Source organism: Hibiscus syriacus, unplaced genomic scaffold, assembly GCF_006381635.1.
Source record: "Hibiscus syriacus cultivar Baekdansim isolate YM2019G1 unplaced genomic scaffold, ASM638163v2 tig00111662_pilon, whole genome shotgun sequence".
Taxonomy (NCBI): Eukaryota; Viridiplantae; Streptophyta; class Magnoliopsida; order Malvales; family Malvaceae; genus Hibiscus; species Hibiscus syriacus.
The window spans coordinates 164,653-178,729 of record NW_024063150.1 but is presented as its reverse complement, the minus strand read 5'-3'; positions in this window follow the sequence as shown (position 1 = coordinate 178,729).

Sequence of the window (14,077 nt, the reverse complement as noted above, 5' to 3'; positions counted from 1 at the left end):
AATGTCTCAATCAAATCATAATTGTCTCTCCATCTCTTACTGAACTGATTCACATACGTAACTTGAGTAGGTGGTCTTGATTGCCTTCGATCTATCAAGATTTTATAGTTTAGGTCCCGAAAAAAATGTCTCAATCTAGTTCTATACCTTCAATCGATGTCTAAACTAATCTTAAACTTGATCGATAGCTAATCAAGAATTCACACAGGATAACATAATGAACTATCTATAAATGGAAAAATCCTAAGGTTAAAGTCGGTACTTGGAGTTTTGACTTAAAACATTTATTTACTTATGAAAAATAAGAAAATGAATAATAAGGATAATATTTTTTATTTTGTAAATCCCATTCTTACCCGAAAATTTTATATGCAATAAAAAATCATTTTTTTGGATAAAAATCTTATGTCGAGCTCCACAGTCCAAGGGTTGAGTTGGGCTCTAATACCACTAAATGTAACCCCATAAACCTACCTAGAAAAATTAGGTCGAATTTATAGAGTCATTAATCAAATCCCCAAAACTTATCAAAAACGGGATTTTAAATACTTTTAAATAACTCTCGCATTTATCGATTTTAAATACTTTAATTAATCGAAATAATTTAACAATAATTAAAACGTAAGAGAATGCCCATCTAATTATGAGTTCAAATCCCAACGTCTGAAACAGAATTTATGTTCAAGTCCCAAAATATTTAAACATATTATGTATTATCCAAATAAAAGAAGATAAAATAAGAAAATCCGAATAAAATGTCATGCTATGAACATAATGATAACAAAATAATGTTGTAACTCCAAGTATCGGTTCTCCTAACCTGAGTATCAAAAACAAATAAACTAAGGGGTGTAAGTTATTGAGCTTAGTATGTCTCTAAAGTGCAATTAAACATAAGTCACACACAGTCCGAATCAAATAGTAATATTCATACATGAAATTATCAACGGCATTCACAATTTAAATGATATGTAAATGCTTATGCACCCACTCGTACTCCTGTCACACCCAAAAGGTTGGGTTCCATAGAACCACGCTTATTCTAACCCCACACCATGTGAGTGGGGTCCATCATAAAGGCAGAGGTCATTGAATCCGAAAAAGTGACATTCACCCCATCAAGTGAACGCACTGAACTTCCCCTATCCAAATTTATCCCAACATGGCATTCAAATGGAACTTATAACTGATATCTGATTCGATCCGAATAACACATACTCGAATATCATATATCCAAATTTCGATATGATCCGAATGAGAATACAATTACATGATCCCAGAACCCAAACTCATAGCATAATTTGAATACGATAAATATCACATGTCACATAACATAATTTTTTGAATTTCAACTGATACAACAATATCACAGAACCATCACGCTCGAAACCAATTTCCAAATAACATGCTTAATTGAATTATATTGAAAGCAACATTACACATAAGAGTCAAGATCACAACCAATCCCAAACAATCAATTAATCAACACGGAATAGATATAGCTGATAACCGTCGTTTTGCTATCAAAATAATTCCTGACTTCTTAATAAATAAAAATGAAAATATAGTATAGAGAAGCAGGGTCAATCCACAGGGACTGTGGTGTTTCTGATTTAATAAAACTCTTTCTTGATTTTAGAAAAATATAGAATTCCAGATGAAGTTGAAAAGATATATTAAAATAAAATAAAATAAAGAAAAATAATATAATATAATAATATTAAGATAAAGAGAAACTTATTGTGAAAGCAGCCTCAGACTTCAGCTTCGCCTCAAATTCCTCGGATCATCGAAACAAATTTTTACTTCAAGATTCACGTAAGCTTACAAAAACAATTCTTCGCTGCCAACTCGGATTGTGTCGTTTCAACAACAACTGATTTCTATATCAGTTTCCTGTTAACAAACAATTGTGCTAAGTGTGTTCTCAGGAAGTTGAATATGCTTGAATAAGTAAATCCTTCTTCAAACATTAACCATAACAATATCCGGACCAATGTCGAAATAGTTTTGATTTGAAAAGTAAGCTTCAGAAAACAGAGAGAAAATCCGAAGCGGTTTAAGTACCTTGCAATTCTCATGCTTGGAATTGAGCCTTCGCTTTAGTCTTCGGCTTGAAAGAAAATTAGCTAAGCATAACCAAAGTCATACTTAGCATAATAGAAAAGTATGCGAAAAATAGAGAGAAAGCTAGAGAGAAAAATAAGATTTTTATTCTCAATGAGAGAGATATTTTCTAGGCTCACCCTTAGAGGGTATTTATAGCCTTCAAAATCCTAAAAACAAGCTAAAACATCTTAAATCCTAATTAAAACATCTTAAATCCTAATTAAAACACTTAAAACTATTTAAACTAAAATACCTAAAAATAATAATATAATATTCTAAATCATAATTAAAATACTAAAACCTATTTAAACTAAAATACAAAGATAAAGATAAATATAAAAATAATATCCTAAACTTAATTAAAATACTAAAAACCTATTAAACTAAAATACAAAGATAAAATATAATGTTTAAAATATTATCCTAAATTTGAGTTTAATCCAAATCCGAATTCCAGCTAGCTTTAATTCCGAAAATAAAAAATCTGTAGAATTGTGTCCTTTTTGTGCAATTTCCATAATCTTACGTCCTGTACAGAAAATGAATTAAAATGAACAAATAAGCCACAAAAATCAATGATTAAAGAGTAATTCAAAAGTAAAATATTAACTAAATTAAGTACTTATCAAATTCCCCCTCACTTATTCAGTGCTTGTCCTCAAGCATTCTTCAATTAACATATCAAAATCATAAGTTGTCATCTTCAATTTCAATTTATTCCTCAAACTTCCAATCGAATTAAGTCCATGACATTTGCCGAATTCAAGTTACAATCAAGCAAAGACATAACCAAGAAAATTTAAAGTAGGCAAGATATCTCAATTAATTGCCAACTTCAATGAAACATGACTCAATACCTCACAAAGATTCACACATATCCGCTCAAAGTATTTGGGGTAAATGGAACCACTCAAACCGAAACTAACCAAAATATTACCATAGGCTTGGAATCCAATCAAGTCTCCACCACGAAAAATGAACATAATGCAATAATCAAGGGGTCTTTAAACAAGGTGTAACGGGGCTTAGGTTAGGGTAGGGAAAGGCCGAAAAGAAAGATTTAAAATATCGAAACAAGAGATCAAAATAATTAAGAACAATCCACGAATTAACATGAAGCACAATAAAGAACAAAAAAAGGAAAAAGAATAGATGAAAGACAATTGAAGCGATCGATTTTTTTTCTTCCCTTTTTTTCGAACAAAGGGTCTTTTTTTATTGTTCGATACAGTGAACAATTTTTTTTTTGAAACATTGAATTTTTTTCTGGAACAACAATGATACAAGATCTCAAGTCTCGGTAAGGGTGTGAAAAGAGAGGGAAAAATGCTTCGGGTTTAATTATGAGGTGTAAAAACAAAGAAAGAGAAATAGGCTCAAATGTGGTTCACTAGTGGATATATAAATGGGTAGGTTTTTTGGGAAAAGTGGGTTTATCCTAGGTTCCCCTATCACTTTAAAACATTACGTTCAACATGTAGTCTCGATATGCATTGTGATTACAAGTTCTAGAATATCCTAATTAGTTCGGTACACACAAGTCAAACAATGAGCAAGAAAGAAAATGTATGCTCGTTAGGCTCAAATCTCACAAGAAAAGTTTATATGCATTGAGTCAAGTTCATCTCTATTGACAAAAGCATGAAATATCAATACTCAACAAAAAATTCACTAGTTATATCAATCACTAATCATGCAAATTAAATTCGATAAAAAAACATGGTCATAATCAAAAGGAAGCAAGAGTATAAAGCGAAATTCAAGACTAGCAACCAACGATTACAATATATCAACATCATAATAACTCAATTTCAAACGATTAAACAAGTCAAGAAAAATTTGACACATGCTTATCCTTCCCCCCTCACTTATTCCGTTTTGTCCCAAAACGTATATCAAATTTAAAAACAAAAAGAGGAAAAAAAAAGAATACTCCCCAATCTAGTGGCGATCACGGCCACGTCGAGACGAGCTGTTGTAGAGTAGACTGTCCGATGATGCACTGTTCTATTCGAACTTTTCTTCACAGTTGGAACCAAATCTGTTTTTTTCTGTACTATTTTTTTTCTGCACTGCATTGTTTGAATTTGCTGTGTATTTTTCTGCACTGTTCGAACCAAATCAGTTTTTTCTACTCTGTTCTGTTCAAATTTTTTTGCACAGTTCGAACCAAGTCAGTTTTTCTACACTATTTTTTCGTTAAATATTCGATCGGAATTCAGATCTGTTCAGAAAAAATAAAATAAATAGAATGAAATAAAGTTCGCTAAAAAAAAAAAAAAAAAATAAAAAAAAATAAAAACGAAATATTGCCTCCCATCAAGCGCTTTTGTTTAACGTCGTTAGCTTGACGACCTGATTTTTTAAAGTGTGGGTTCCTCTAAATTGATTTCTTCGATTAGACCAACCGAAGTATTTTCATAATATGGCTTCAATCTTTGACCATTAACTTTAAATCGTACTCTTGAGTTATCTTCAATTTCAATAACACCGTGATGAAATACTAGAGTAACTGTAAACGGTCCGAGCCATTTTGATTTGAGTTTTCCTGCAAAAAGTTTAAATTTGGAGTTAAATAATAAAACCTTTTGACCGACAAAAAAGTTTTAAAAGAAATTCTACTATCGTGAAATTCTTTTGTTTTTTCTTTAAATATCTGAGCATTATCATATGCATTTCTTCGGATTTCCTCAAGTTCTTGAATGTGTAATTTCCGAGCTTCACCAATTGCATCCATGTCCATGTTACATTGTTTAACGGCCTAATAAGCCCGATGTTCTAACTCGACCCGTAAATGACATGGTTTATCGAAAACAAGTCGGTATGGTGACATCCCAATGGGACCTTTATAAGCAGTTCGATATGCCCAAAGTGCATCGGTTAATTTTAAATTTCAATCCTTTCGGTCCGGTTTAACAATTTTCTAAAGAATTGTTTTAATTTCTCGATTTGATACTTCTGCCTGTCCATTTGTTTGTGGATGGTAAGCAATAACAATTCTATGAGTTACTCCAACTTTCTTCATTAGCGACTCGATTACTCGGTTGATGAAATGTGTTCCTCTATCGCTTATTATAGCCCGTGGCGTGCCAAACCTGGAAAAAATATTTTTCAAAAAATTTACTGTAGTTTTAGCATCATTATTTCGAGTGGCTTTAGCTTTCACCCATTTAGAAACATAATCCACAGCTAAAATAATATAAGTATTTCCAAATGACGAAGTAAAAGGACCCATATAGTCGATTCCCCAAACATCAAAAATTTCACAAACTTGTATAGAATTAAGCGACATTTCATTCCTACGGCTTAAATTACCTGTACGTTGACATCTTTCACAAGTTTTACAAAATAGATAAGAATCCCAAAATATGTTAGGCCAATAGAAACCGCATTCAAGAATTTTATGAACTGTACGTTTTGGCCCAAAATGACCACCGTAAAAGTAAGAATGACAAAATTGTAAAATTGAGTTTACCTCACTTTCGGCAATACATCGTCGAATTACCTGATCCGAGCAGTGCTTCCATAGATAAGGATCATCCCAAATATAGTATCGGGATTCTCGCTTAATTCGATTGATATCAGCTCTCGTCAAATCTAATGGTAACTTACTTGTGGCCAAATAATTAACCATGTCTGAAACCATGGAGTTATGCTTTGCGCCACCATCAGTTTTTCTTCAGGAAATTCTTCTCTAAGTGGTGGTTCGGATGTGGAAAGGGGAATTCGACTCAAGTGATCTGCTACCAGATTTTCGCATCCCTTTTTGTCTTTAATTTCCAAGTTAAATTCCTGTAAAAGCAGGATCCACCGGATAAGCCTTAGTTTTGCTTCCTTTTTGCTCATCAAATACCTTATAGCTGCATGATTAGAAAAAATAGTAATTTTAGTACCAAGCAAATAGGATCTAAATATTTCTAAAGCAAAAATTATAGCAAAAAGTTCTTTTTCCGTTGTCGAATAATTTTTCTAAGCCGAGTCCAAAGTTCGGGACGCGTAGGCTATGACATGTGGCTCTTTCCCTATTTTTTGGCCGAGAACAACTCCAATGCTAGTGTCTGATGCGTCACACATAAGTTTAAAGGGATGATTCCAATCTGGCGGCTGAACAATTAGAGCTGAAATAAACTTTTCCTTTAATGAATCGAAAGACTCTTTGCATTTTGAATTAAAGTCAAAGTCTTGATCCTTTTGAAGTAGATGTATAAAGGTTGTGTTATCTTCGAAAAGTCCTTAATAAACATGCGGTAAAATCCTACATGGCCAAGAAAAGAACGAATTTCCCTCACAGTTGGGGTAAGGAAGTGAGCGTATAACATCTGTAAAAGAGTTACCATAAACCGTGAAGTCATCCATAAAGACTTCGATGTCCTTCTCCACATAGTCAGAAAATATACTTAGCATGCATATTTGGAAGGTGGTCGGTGCGTTACAAAGACCAAAGGGCATTCGTCTATATGAAAATGTACCAAAGGGACAAGTAAAAGTCATTTTTTCTTAATCCTCTGGCGCCACCGGGATTTGGAAAAAACCTAAAAAACCATCAAGACAACAATAATGGTTTTCCAACTAATCTTTCAATCATTTGATCTATAAAAGAGAAAGATCTTTTTGAGTAAGAGGGTTCAACTTCCTGTAATCAATACAACTCGCCATCCATTTTGAACTCTTGTTGGCACTAACTCCCCTTCTTGATTTTCGACCACTATGACTCTCGTTTTCTTGGGAACCACATGAATCGGACTTACCCAATTACTATCCGAAATTGGATAGATTACATCAGCGTCAAGCAGTTTCTGAATTTCTTTCTTTACTACTTCCATCATCAGTTAATTTAATTGACGTTGTCCTTCACGTGATGACTTTGCTCCTTCTTCGACTTTTGATCTTATGCATGCAAGTTGAGGGACTTAATCCTTTAATGTCGGCAATGGTCCATCCTATGGCTTCTTTGTGAGAGCGCAATATCGCTACCAAAGCTTCATTTTCTCCTATGGATAATTTACTTGAGATGATCACTAGTAAAGTTTCATTTTCGCCCAAAAAGACATATTTCAAATGCTCCGATAATTGCTTCAATTCTACCTCAGGTGCCTGCAAAACAGAAGGTAAAATTTTAGTTTTAGAGGAATATAAAGATAAATCAGAATTGATTAAATTAATATTTTCAAACTCCATTTCTTCATCTTCGTGGCAAAGTTCAGGATCCTTAAAAAGATCATAAGAAAAATTAGATTCAATATATTCATCAATTAAAGGATCTATAATATCAACAAAATTAATTCTTTCAACATGATCAGGGCATTTCATTGCTTTGTAAACATCAAATTCAACGATCTCACCATCAAATTCCATTGTTAGTATACCACTTCTAACATCGATCTTTATATGTGATGTGCTTAGGAAGGGTCGGTCTAAGAGTACCTCGGAATAAGAATCCGACCTATCATGTTCCATGTCAATGACATAGAAATCTACAGGAAAGAATAATACATCGACCTTTACCAAGACATTTTCAATTACTCCCACTGGATAGATCACAGATTGATCAGCCAACTGTATGGTTATTCCTGTTTCCTTCAAAGGCTCGTTAGTAATCATTTTATATATAGAAAATGGCATAACATTAATTGAAGCTCCTAAGTCATACATTGCACGTTTAATTTTGAAATTACCTATTTTGTAAGGTATAGCGAACATACCTTGATCCTTCATCTTTGGTGGGAGTTTTCGTTGAAAAAATGCAAAAACATGTTCTCTAAAAATTTACCTTTTCGTGTCCCATTAATTTCCTCTTTGTAATGCAAAGTTCTTTTAAAAATCGAGCATACCTTGGTACTTGTCGAATTACTTCAAGAAGAGGTATGTTGACTTGAACTTTTGGAAAACCTCTAAGATCTCCCTTTCTTCAGCTCTTTTATCATGTTTCATCAACCTTGATGGGAAGGGTGGTGGCATGATTTCATGAGAAGAAATAGAAGGATGTGAGTCAGACGTACCTTGTATTTCTAGAGGTGGCGTTTCCTCTTGTTCTTCCTGATGTGCGTCTTTTTCTGCTGGAACTTCGGGTGAGATAACTTTTCCACTTCTGAGTATGATGGCACTAACATTCTCTCTCGAATTTAACTCTGTTTGAGAAGGTAGTTTTCCTTGTGATTCCAATTTTCCCATAGTTTGAGCTAGTCGGCTTACTTGATTATCTAACTCTTGAAGATGTGTTTCGGTTCAGTTTTGGAATTTTTCTTGGGATGCAATGAGTTTTCTTGTGAAATTGCTAACTTTCCTATGAGTTCCTCCAATGATGAGTTTTGCGTTTGTTGTTGAGGAGGAGGCCTTTGTTGATAATTTGGTCTCTGATTTGCCGCATAGCTGAAGTTTGGGTGGTCTCGCCATCCTGGATTGTAAGTATTGTTGTATGGGTTTTATTGTCTTTGTGGAGGACCTGGAAAGCTCCCTACTGTATTGATTTATGCATTGCCTCTTTCTTGTATCAGCGGGCAGCAATCTGTCGGATGGTCTAGCTTTGTGCATATCCCACATGCTCTTGTTGCTCCAGATTTTCCTACAACAAGTGAATTAACTACTTCAATTAATTTATCTAACTTATTTTCAAGGGAAAATGTACTTATCTCGTGAACCCGTCGGCTGGGTTCACTCAAAAACTGTTGAGAGTTAGCTGCCATGGTTGAAATCAATTCCCTTGTTGATGTTGGGGTCATGTTAACTAATGCTCCTCCACTGGCGGCATCCACCATTTTCATCTCCATTGGTAAAAGACCTTCATAAAAGTATTAAAGTAATGTTTTCTCACTTAATCTGTGTTGCGGACAACGTGCGCAAAGCTTTTTAAATCGCTCCCAATAGTCATAAAGACTTTCTTCGCTCTTTTGCTGAATGGAAAGAATGCTCCTTCACAACTCGCTTGCTTTAACCGCTGGAAAAAACCTGTCAAGAAAAATTCGATTCATGTCAGCCCATGAATTAACTGAATTTAGAGGTAAATAAAATAATCAATCTTTAGCCAAGTCAGATAAAGAGAAAGGGAAACCTCTCAATTTAATTTGATCCTCAGTAACTCCCTGTGGTTTCATGCTAGTGCAAACCATGTGGAATTCCAAAAAGTGTTTGTACGGATCTTCAGTGGGAAAGCCGTGGAAAGTGAGAAGAAGATGAATGAGTCATGTTTTTAATTGAAACGGATTCCCGCCACTAGGAAAATTAATGCATAATGGCGTCTGAGTGACAGGAGATGTGGCTAGCTCTCGGATCGTTTGTTCTTCTTCTGCCATCGGGATGTTGTATGCGTATGCTTCAGAGTCTGTCTCTGGAATTGATTCTGCTTTTAAACTTTGCTCTTGTTCTTCTTGTCTTTTTCTCTTTTCTCGAAGCGTTTGTGCGAGGATTCTTCGTGCTCGTGCTTCGATCTCTGGATCTAGATCTACTAATTCACCTAGGTTACTTCTGGTCATAAATCAAAAACTAGAAAAATAAATCAGTACTTGTCGTTAGTCCCCGGTAACGGCGCCAATTTGATAACCGTCGTTTTGCTATCAAAATAATTCCTGGCTTCTTAATAAATAAAAATAAAATTGTAGTATAAAGAAGCAGGGTCGATCCACAGGGACTGTGGTGTTTCTGATTTAATAAAACTCTTTCTTGATTTTAGAAAAAGATAGAATTCCAGATGAAGTTGAAAAGATATATTAAAATATAATAAAAGAAAAGAAATAATATAATATAATAATAAATATTAATAATAATAAATATAAAAGGGGAATTTTTTTAAAAGTTGTGGTTAAAATAAATAATAATAATTAAATAAATAATAATAATTAAATAAACAGATTAAAGAGATTAAGATAAAGAGAAACTTATTGTGAAAGCAGCCTCAGACTTCAGTTTCGCCTCAAATTCCTCGGATCATCGAAACAAATTTTTACTTCAAGATTCACGTAAGCTTACAAGAACAATTCTTCGCTGCCAACTCGGATTGTGTCGTTTCAATAACAACTGATTCCGATCTCAGTTTCCTGTTAGCAAACAATTTTGCTAAGTGTGTTCTTAGGAAGTTGAATATGCTTGAATAAGCAAATCCTTCTTCAATATTAACCATAACAATATCCGGACCAATGTCGAAATAGTTTTGATTTGAAAAGTAAGCTTCAGAAAACAGAGAGAAAATCCGAAGCGATTTAAGTACCTTATAATTCTCACGTTTGGAATTGAGCCTTCGCTTTAGTCTTCGGCTTGAAAGAAAATTAGCTAAGCATAACCAAACTCATACTTAGCATAATAGAAAAGTATGCGAAAAAAAGAGAGAAAGCTAGAGAGAAAAAGAAGATTTTATTCTCAAATGAGAGAGATATGTTTCTAGGCTCACCCTTAGAGGGTATTTATAGCCTTCAAAATCCTAAAAACAAGCTAAAACATCTTAAATCCTAATTAAAACATCTTAAATCCTAATTAAAACACTTAAAACTATTTAAACTAAAATACCTAAAAATAATAATATAATATTCTAAATCCTAATTAAAATACTAAAACCTATTTAAACTAAAATACAAAGATAAAGATAAAATATAAAAATAATATCCTAAAACTTAATTAAAATACTAAAAACCTATTTAAACTAAAATACAAAGATAAAATATAATGTTTAAAATATTATCCTAAATTTGAGTTTAATCCAAATCCGAATTCCAGCTAGCTTTGATTCCGAAAATAAAAAATCTGCAGAATTGTGTCCTTTTTGTACAATTTCCATAATCTTACGTCCTATACAGAAAATGAATTAAAATGAACAAATAAGCCACAAGAATCAATGATTAAAGAGTAATTTAAAAGTAAAATATTAACTAAATTAAGACTTATAAATAGCACAAGGTATAGACACACCTCGGTAACCGTTAATAGTGATAGTGATGTTTTCCTACGATCAATTCAAACAATGGGTCTAATCGAATCAACTCGGTCGACACGAGCTATACAGTTTGTTTCGAAGTTTGTTGGTAACTACGGATGAGGTAGTAACATGAGGCCCTCACGGCAATGAGAACAAGTAGAGGCTCACGACTTTCATGAAACCCACACTAATGACGATGATGGGGCTTAAGGGAGCAGTTGATGATCTTGTTACATTTAAACGTTTCAACTAGCGGTGACAAGAGTGAGAGAGAGAAAGACGACAACTAGGAATGGTACAATGGAAATAAGCAATGAGGGAAATAAACGGTGGCTGATAGGGTTTGATGAAAATAAATTAAAAGAAAATGAAGACAGTGCTGAGTAGGTTTAAATAGGGAAGGAATTAGGATTTGTTTCAATTAGAAATTGGTCAAATCAAAGAGTTGGTCCCTGAATTTTCTAAAATTTACAAGAACGATCGCAACTTCCACCATCTTTGTAATTTGATTACTATTTATAATTAGGGATTTAGGTTAAAATTCTTGAATTCTAGGGTTTCGAATTTGGGATTTAATTGAGGTGTTATAATTCTCCTTCCTTAACAAAAATTTCACCCTCGAAATTTACCAAAATGGAAATAGAATAACTTAAGAAACTACCTTCGTTATCGACTAGTCCATTCTTATTCTTATACCTCGGAGTATCATATACCAACTTAGGTTGTCTCACTGCATACCTCTACTCTAAACCGGTCTACCTCTACTAGTCGAACCAGAATTTATCGGTCTAGTCTGATCCCTAACTCGGGTCAGTGCTTGAACTAAAGCTTGAGACTAAGTAGAACCATAAGAACCAATAGACGGAAGAGGTTACTCAAAGAAGCGATGCTCTAAAGACCCACAATGAGGAAACACTCAAGTATTCTTCCAACACTCTCTTCGATGCCTCTTCTGACGATACGAACATTGTGGTACCCCTCGAGTATCATTCGAACTCTCAACTCTAACAGTCGAAACAAAAGATGTCATAGGTCTAACTCATATATATATATATTCTTGAGAATCATAAGTGTATCTCCATCTCTTACCAAACTGATTTACATATGCAGCCTGAGTGTATCAAAGCTTTCTTGGCTCTTATTAGTCTAAATGAACGGCACATCTTTTCTTAATAACTATGTAAGCGAATAGGCAATCCTCAAGAAGTTCTTTATGAACCTTTGATAATATCCAGAAAGTCCCAATAAACTTTGAGGCTTAGCGATGACTGTAATACCCCACATTTTGACTAGTGATTAGAATGAAATTTTTGAAAGTTTAGTGGCTAAAGTATAAAGTTTGATAAGTTTATGGACCAATAATGTAATTTTGAAGATTTATAGATTTTAGCTCGAAAATGAATAGTTTGGATTAAAATGAGAATTTTTGTGGGAATCATATTTTCGGTACGGGATTTATGTTAAAAGTTATAAAGCGATAAAATTCGGTATTGAAATCGGATAATCGGATCGAACCGTAATTTTAAAAAATTTGAAGGATATTAGAAATGGTTGGAAATATTATTTTAATATTTTATATCAGATAAATTTGGCTCAGAACAGTAATGTTTCATATTTGACCGAATAGTGGAATTTTAGTTACTAAAATGCAATTTTTGAAAATTGCATGGCCAAATTAGAAATTCAAATCCAAATTGATTCATCTTTGACCAAGGAATATTTTAATGGAAGATAATGCAATGGAACTTGGTAATTATCAAGTTACATTAATGGTATTTTTTGAGATTTTTCATTAATTAAATTTTATATTATTTTGACAAGTGTATTAATTGATAAATTCTAGAATAATCAAGAAATTTATCATATTTTCAGCCATATTATTCACCTAGGCCGAACCACCATTTCTCTCTAAGGTGAGATTTTGTTTTTTGATTTTTGAAGCTACATACTTGATTTTTGGATTAAGCTATTAGATAGAGAATTAATCTATATGAAATTCTCTATCATTTGGTACTAATATTACATGATGAACATGCTTATTTCATGAGATTTGGAAATTTAGGTTTAAGTAAGGTTTAGAGATTTTGAAAGATTGATGAAAGATTTTTGATGTTTTTGACGTTGGAGATTAATTCTAAGGCTTGTGTGATGATGTAAACTATGTGTAAAGCCTTGTATTGAATTAGGCCTAATTAGGGGTTTTAGGAATGTTGGAATCTTGATGTAATTTGATGTTGTTATGGTTACAATAGCATTCATTTAATATAAGGAAGTTGAATTCATGCTTGAAATGAATAAAAAAGTCCACCCTAAGTACTTAGTGATATTCGGCCAATTGGGGAAAATTAGGGGAAATACTGAAAAATTCCCTATGGTTTAGAATTTATATTAGAAGTGTTATAAGTGACTTGGAGATCAATTTGGATCAATTTGGAACCTTGAAAGTGAAAAAAATGTTAGTTTACAAGTTTTAAGGATTTTGGGACATTATTGTATAAATGTGAGATTTGGAGTATTCAATGATAATATTTAGTATTTAGATCCTGGAAATTAAGTTGGAGAGTTATTTAGTTTGGGTTGGAATTCGAAAGGTCCTAAGAAATGGGGACTTTTTTGCATGTTAATAAATGTAGAAGTATCATTTGGGTAAATTAGGACAATTCTGGAAGCTTGCTGAAATTTTTGTTTAATTATTAAGTTTGAATCAAATTACAAATTTACAGAGATTGGAAGTTGAATTGACAAAGTTATGCTAACATATAGTTTGAATATTTTATGTTATTATATAATGTCATCATATCAATGTAAATTTAGTGATTCAAGTAGCTTGAAGGGAAGGAAAAAGTATGGGATCGAGAAGATTATCGTGGAGAAGGTTCGATAGCGAGGCAAAAGTGAGTGCGTTTAATTCTTGTTTGTGTTGTCGTACAAACATTGACTTGTGATGAGCCAGTGACGGAGTTACTACGGTAAGAAGTGACTCCTAATGTTATGTGAATTGTGACTCTAGCCTAAAGGTTCATTTATTAAGCTTACAAAATTATGAAATTAAGTTAAGGATACTAA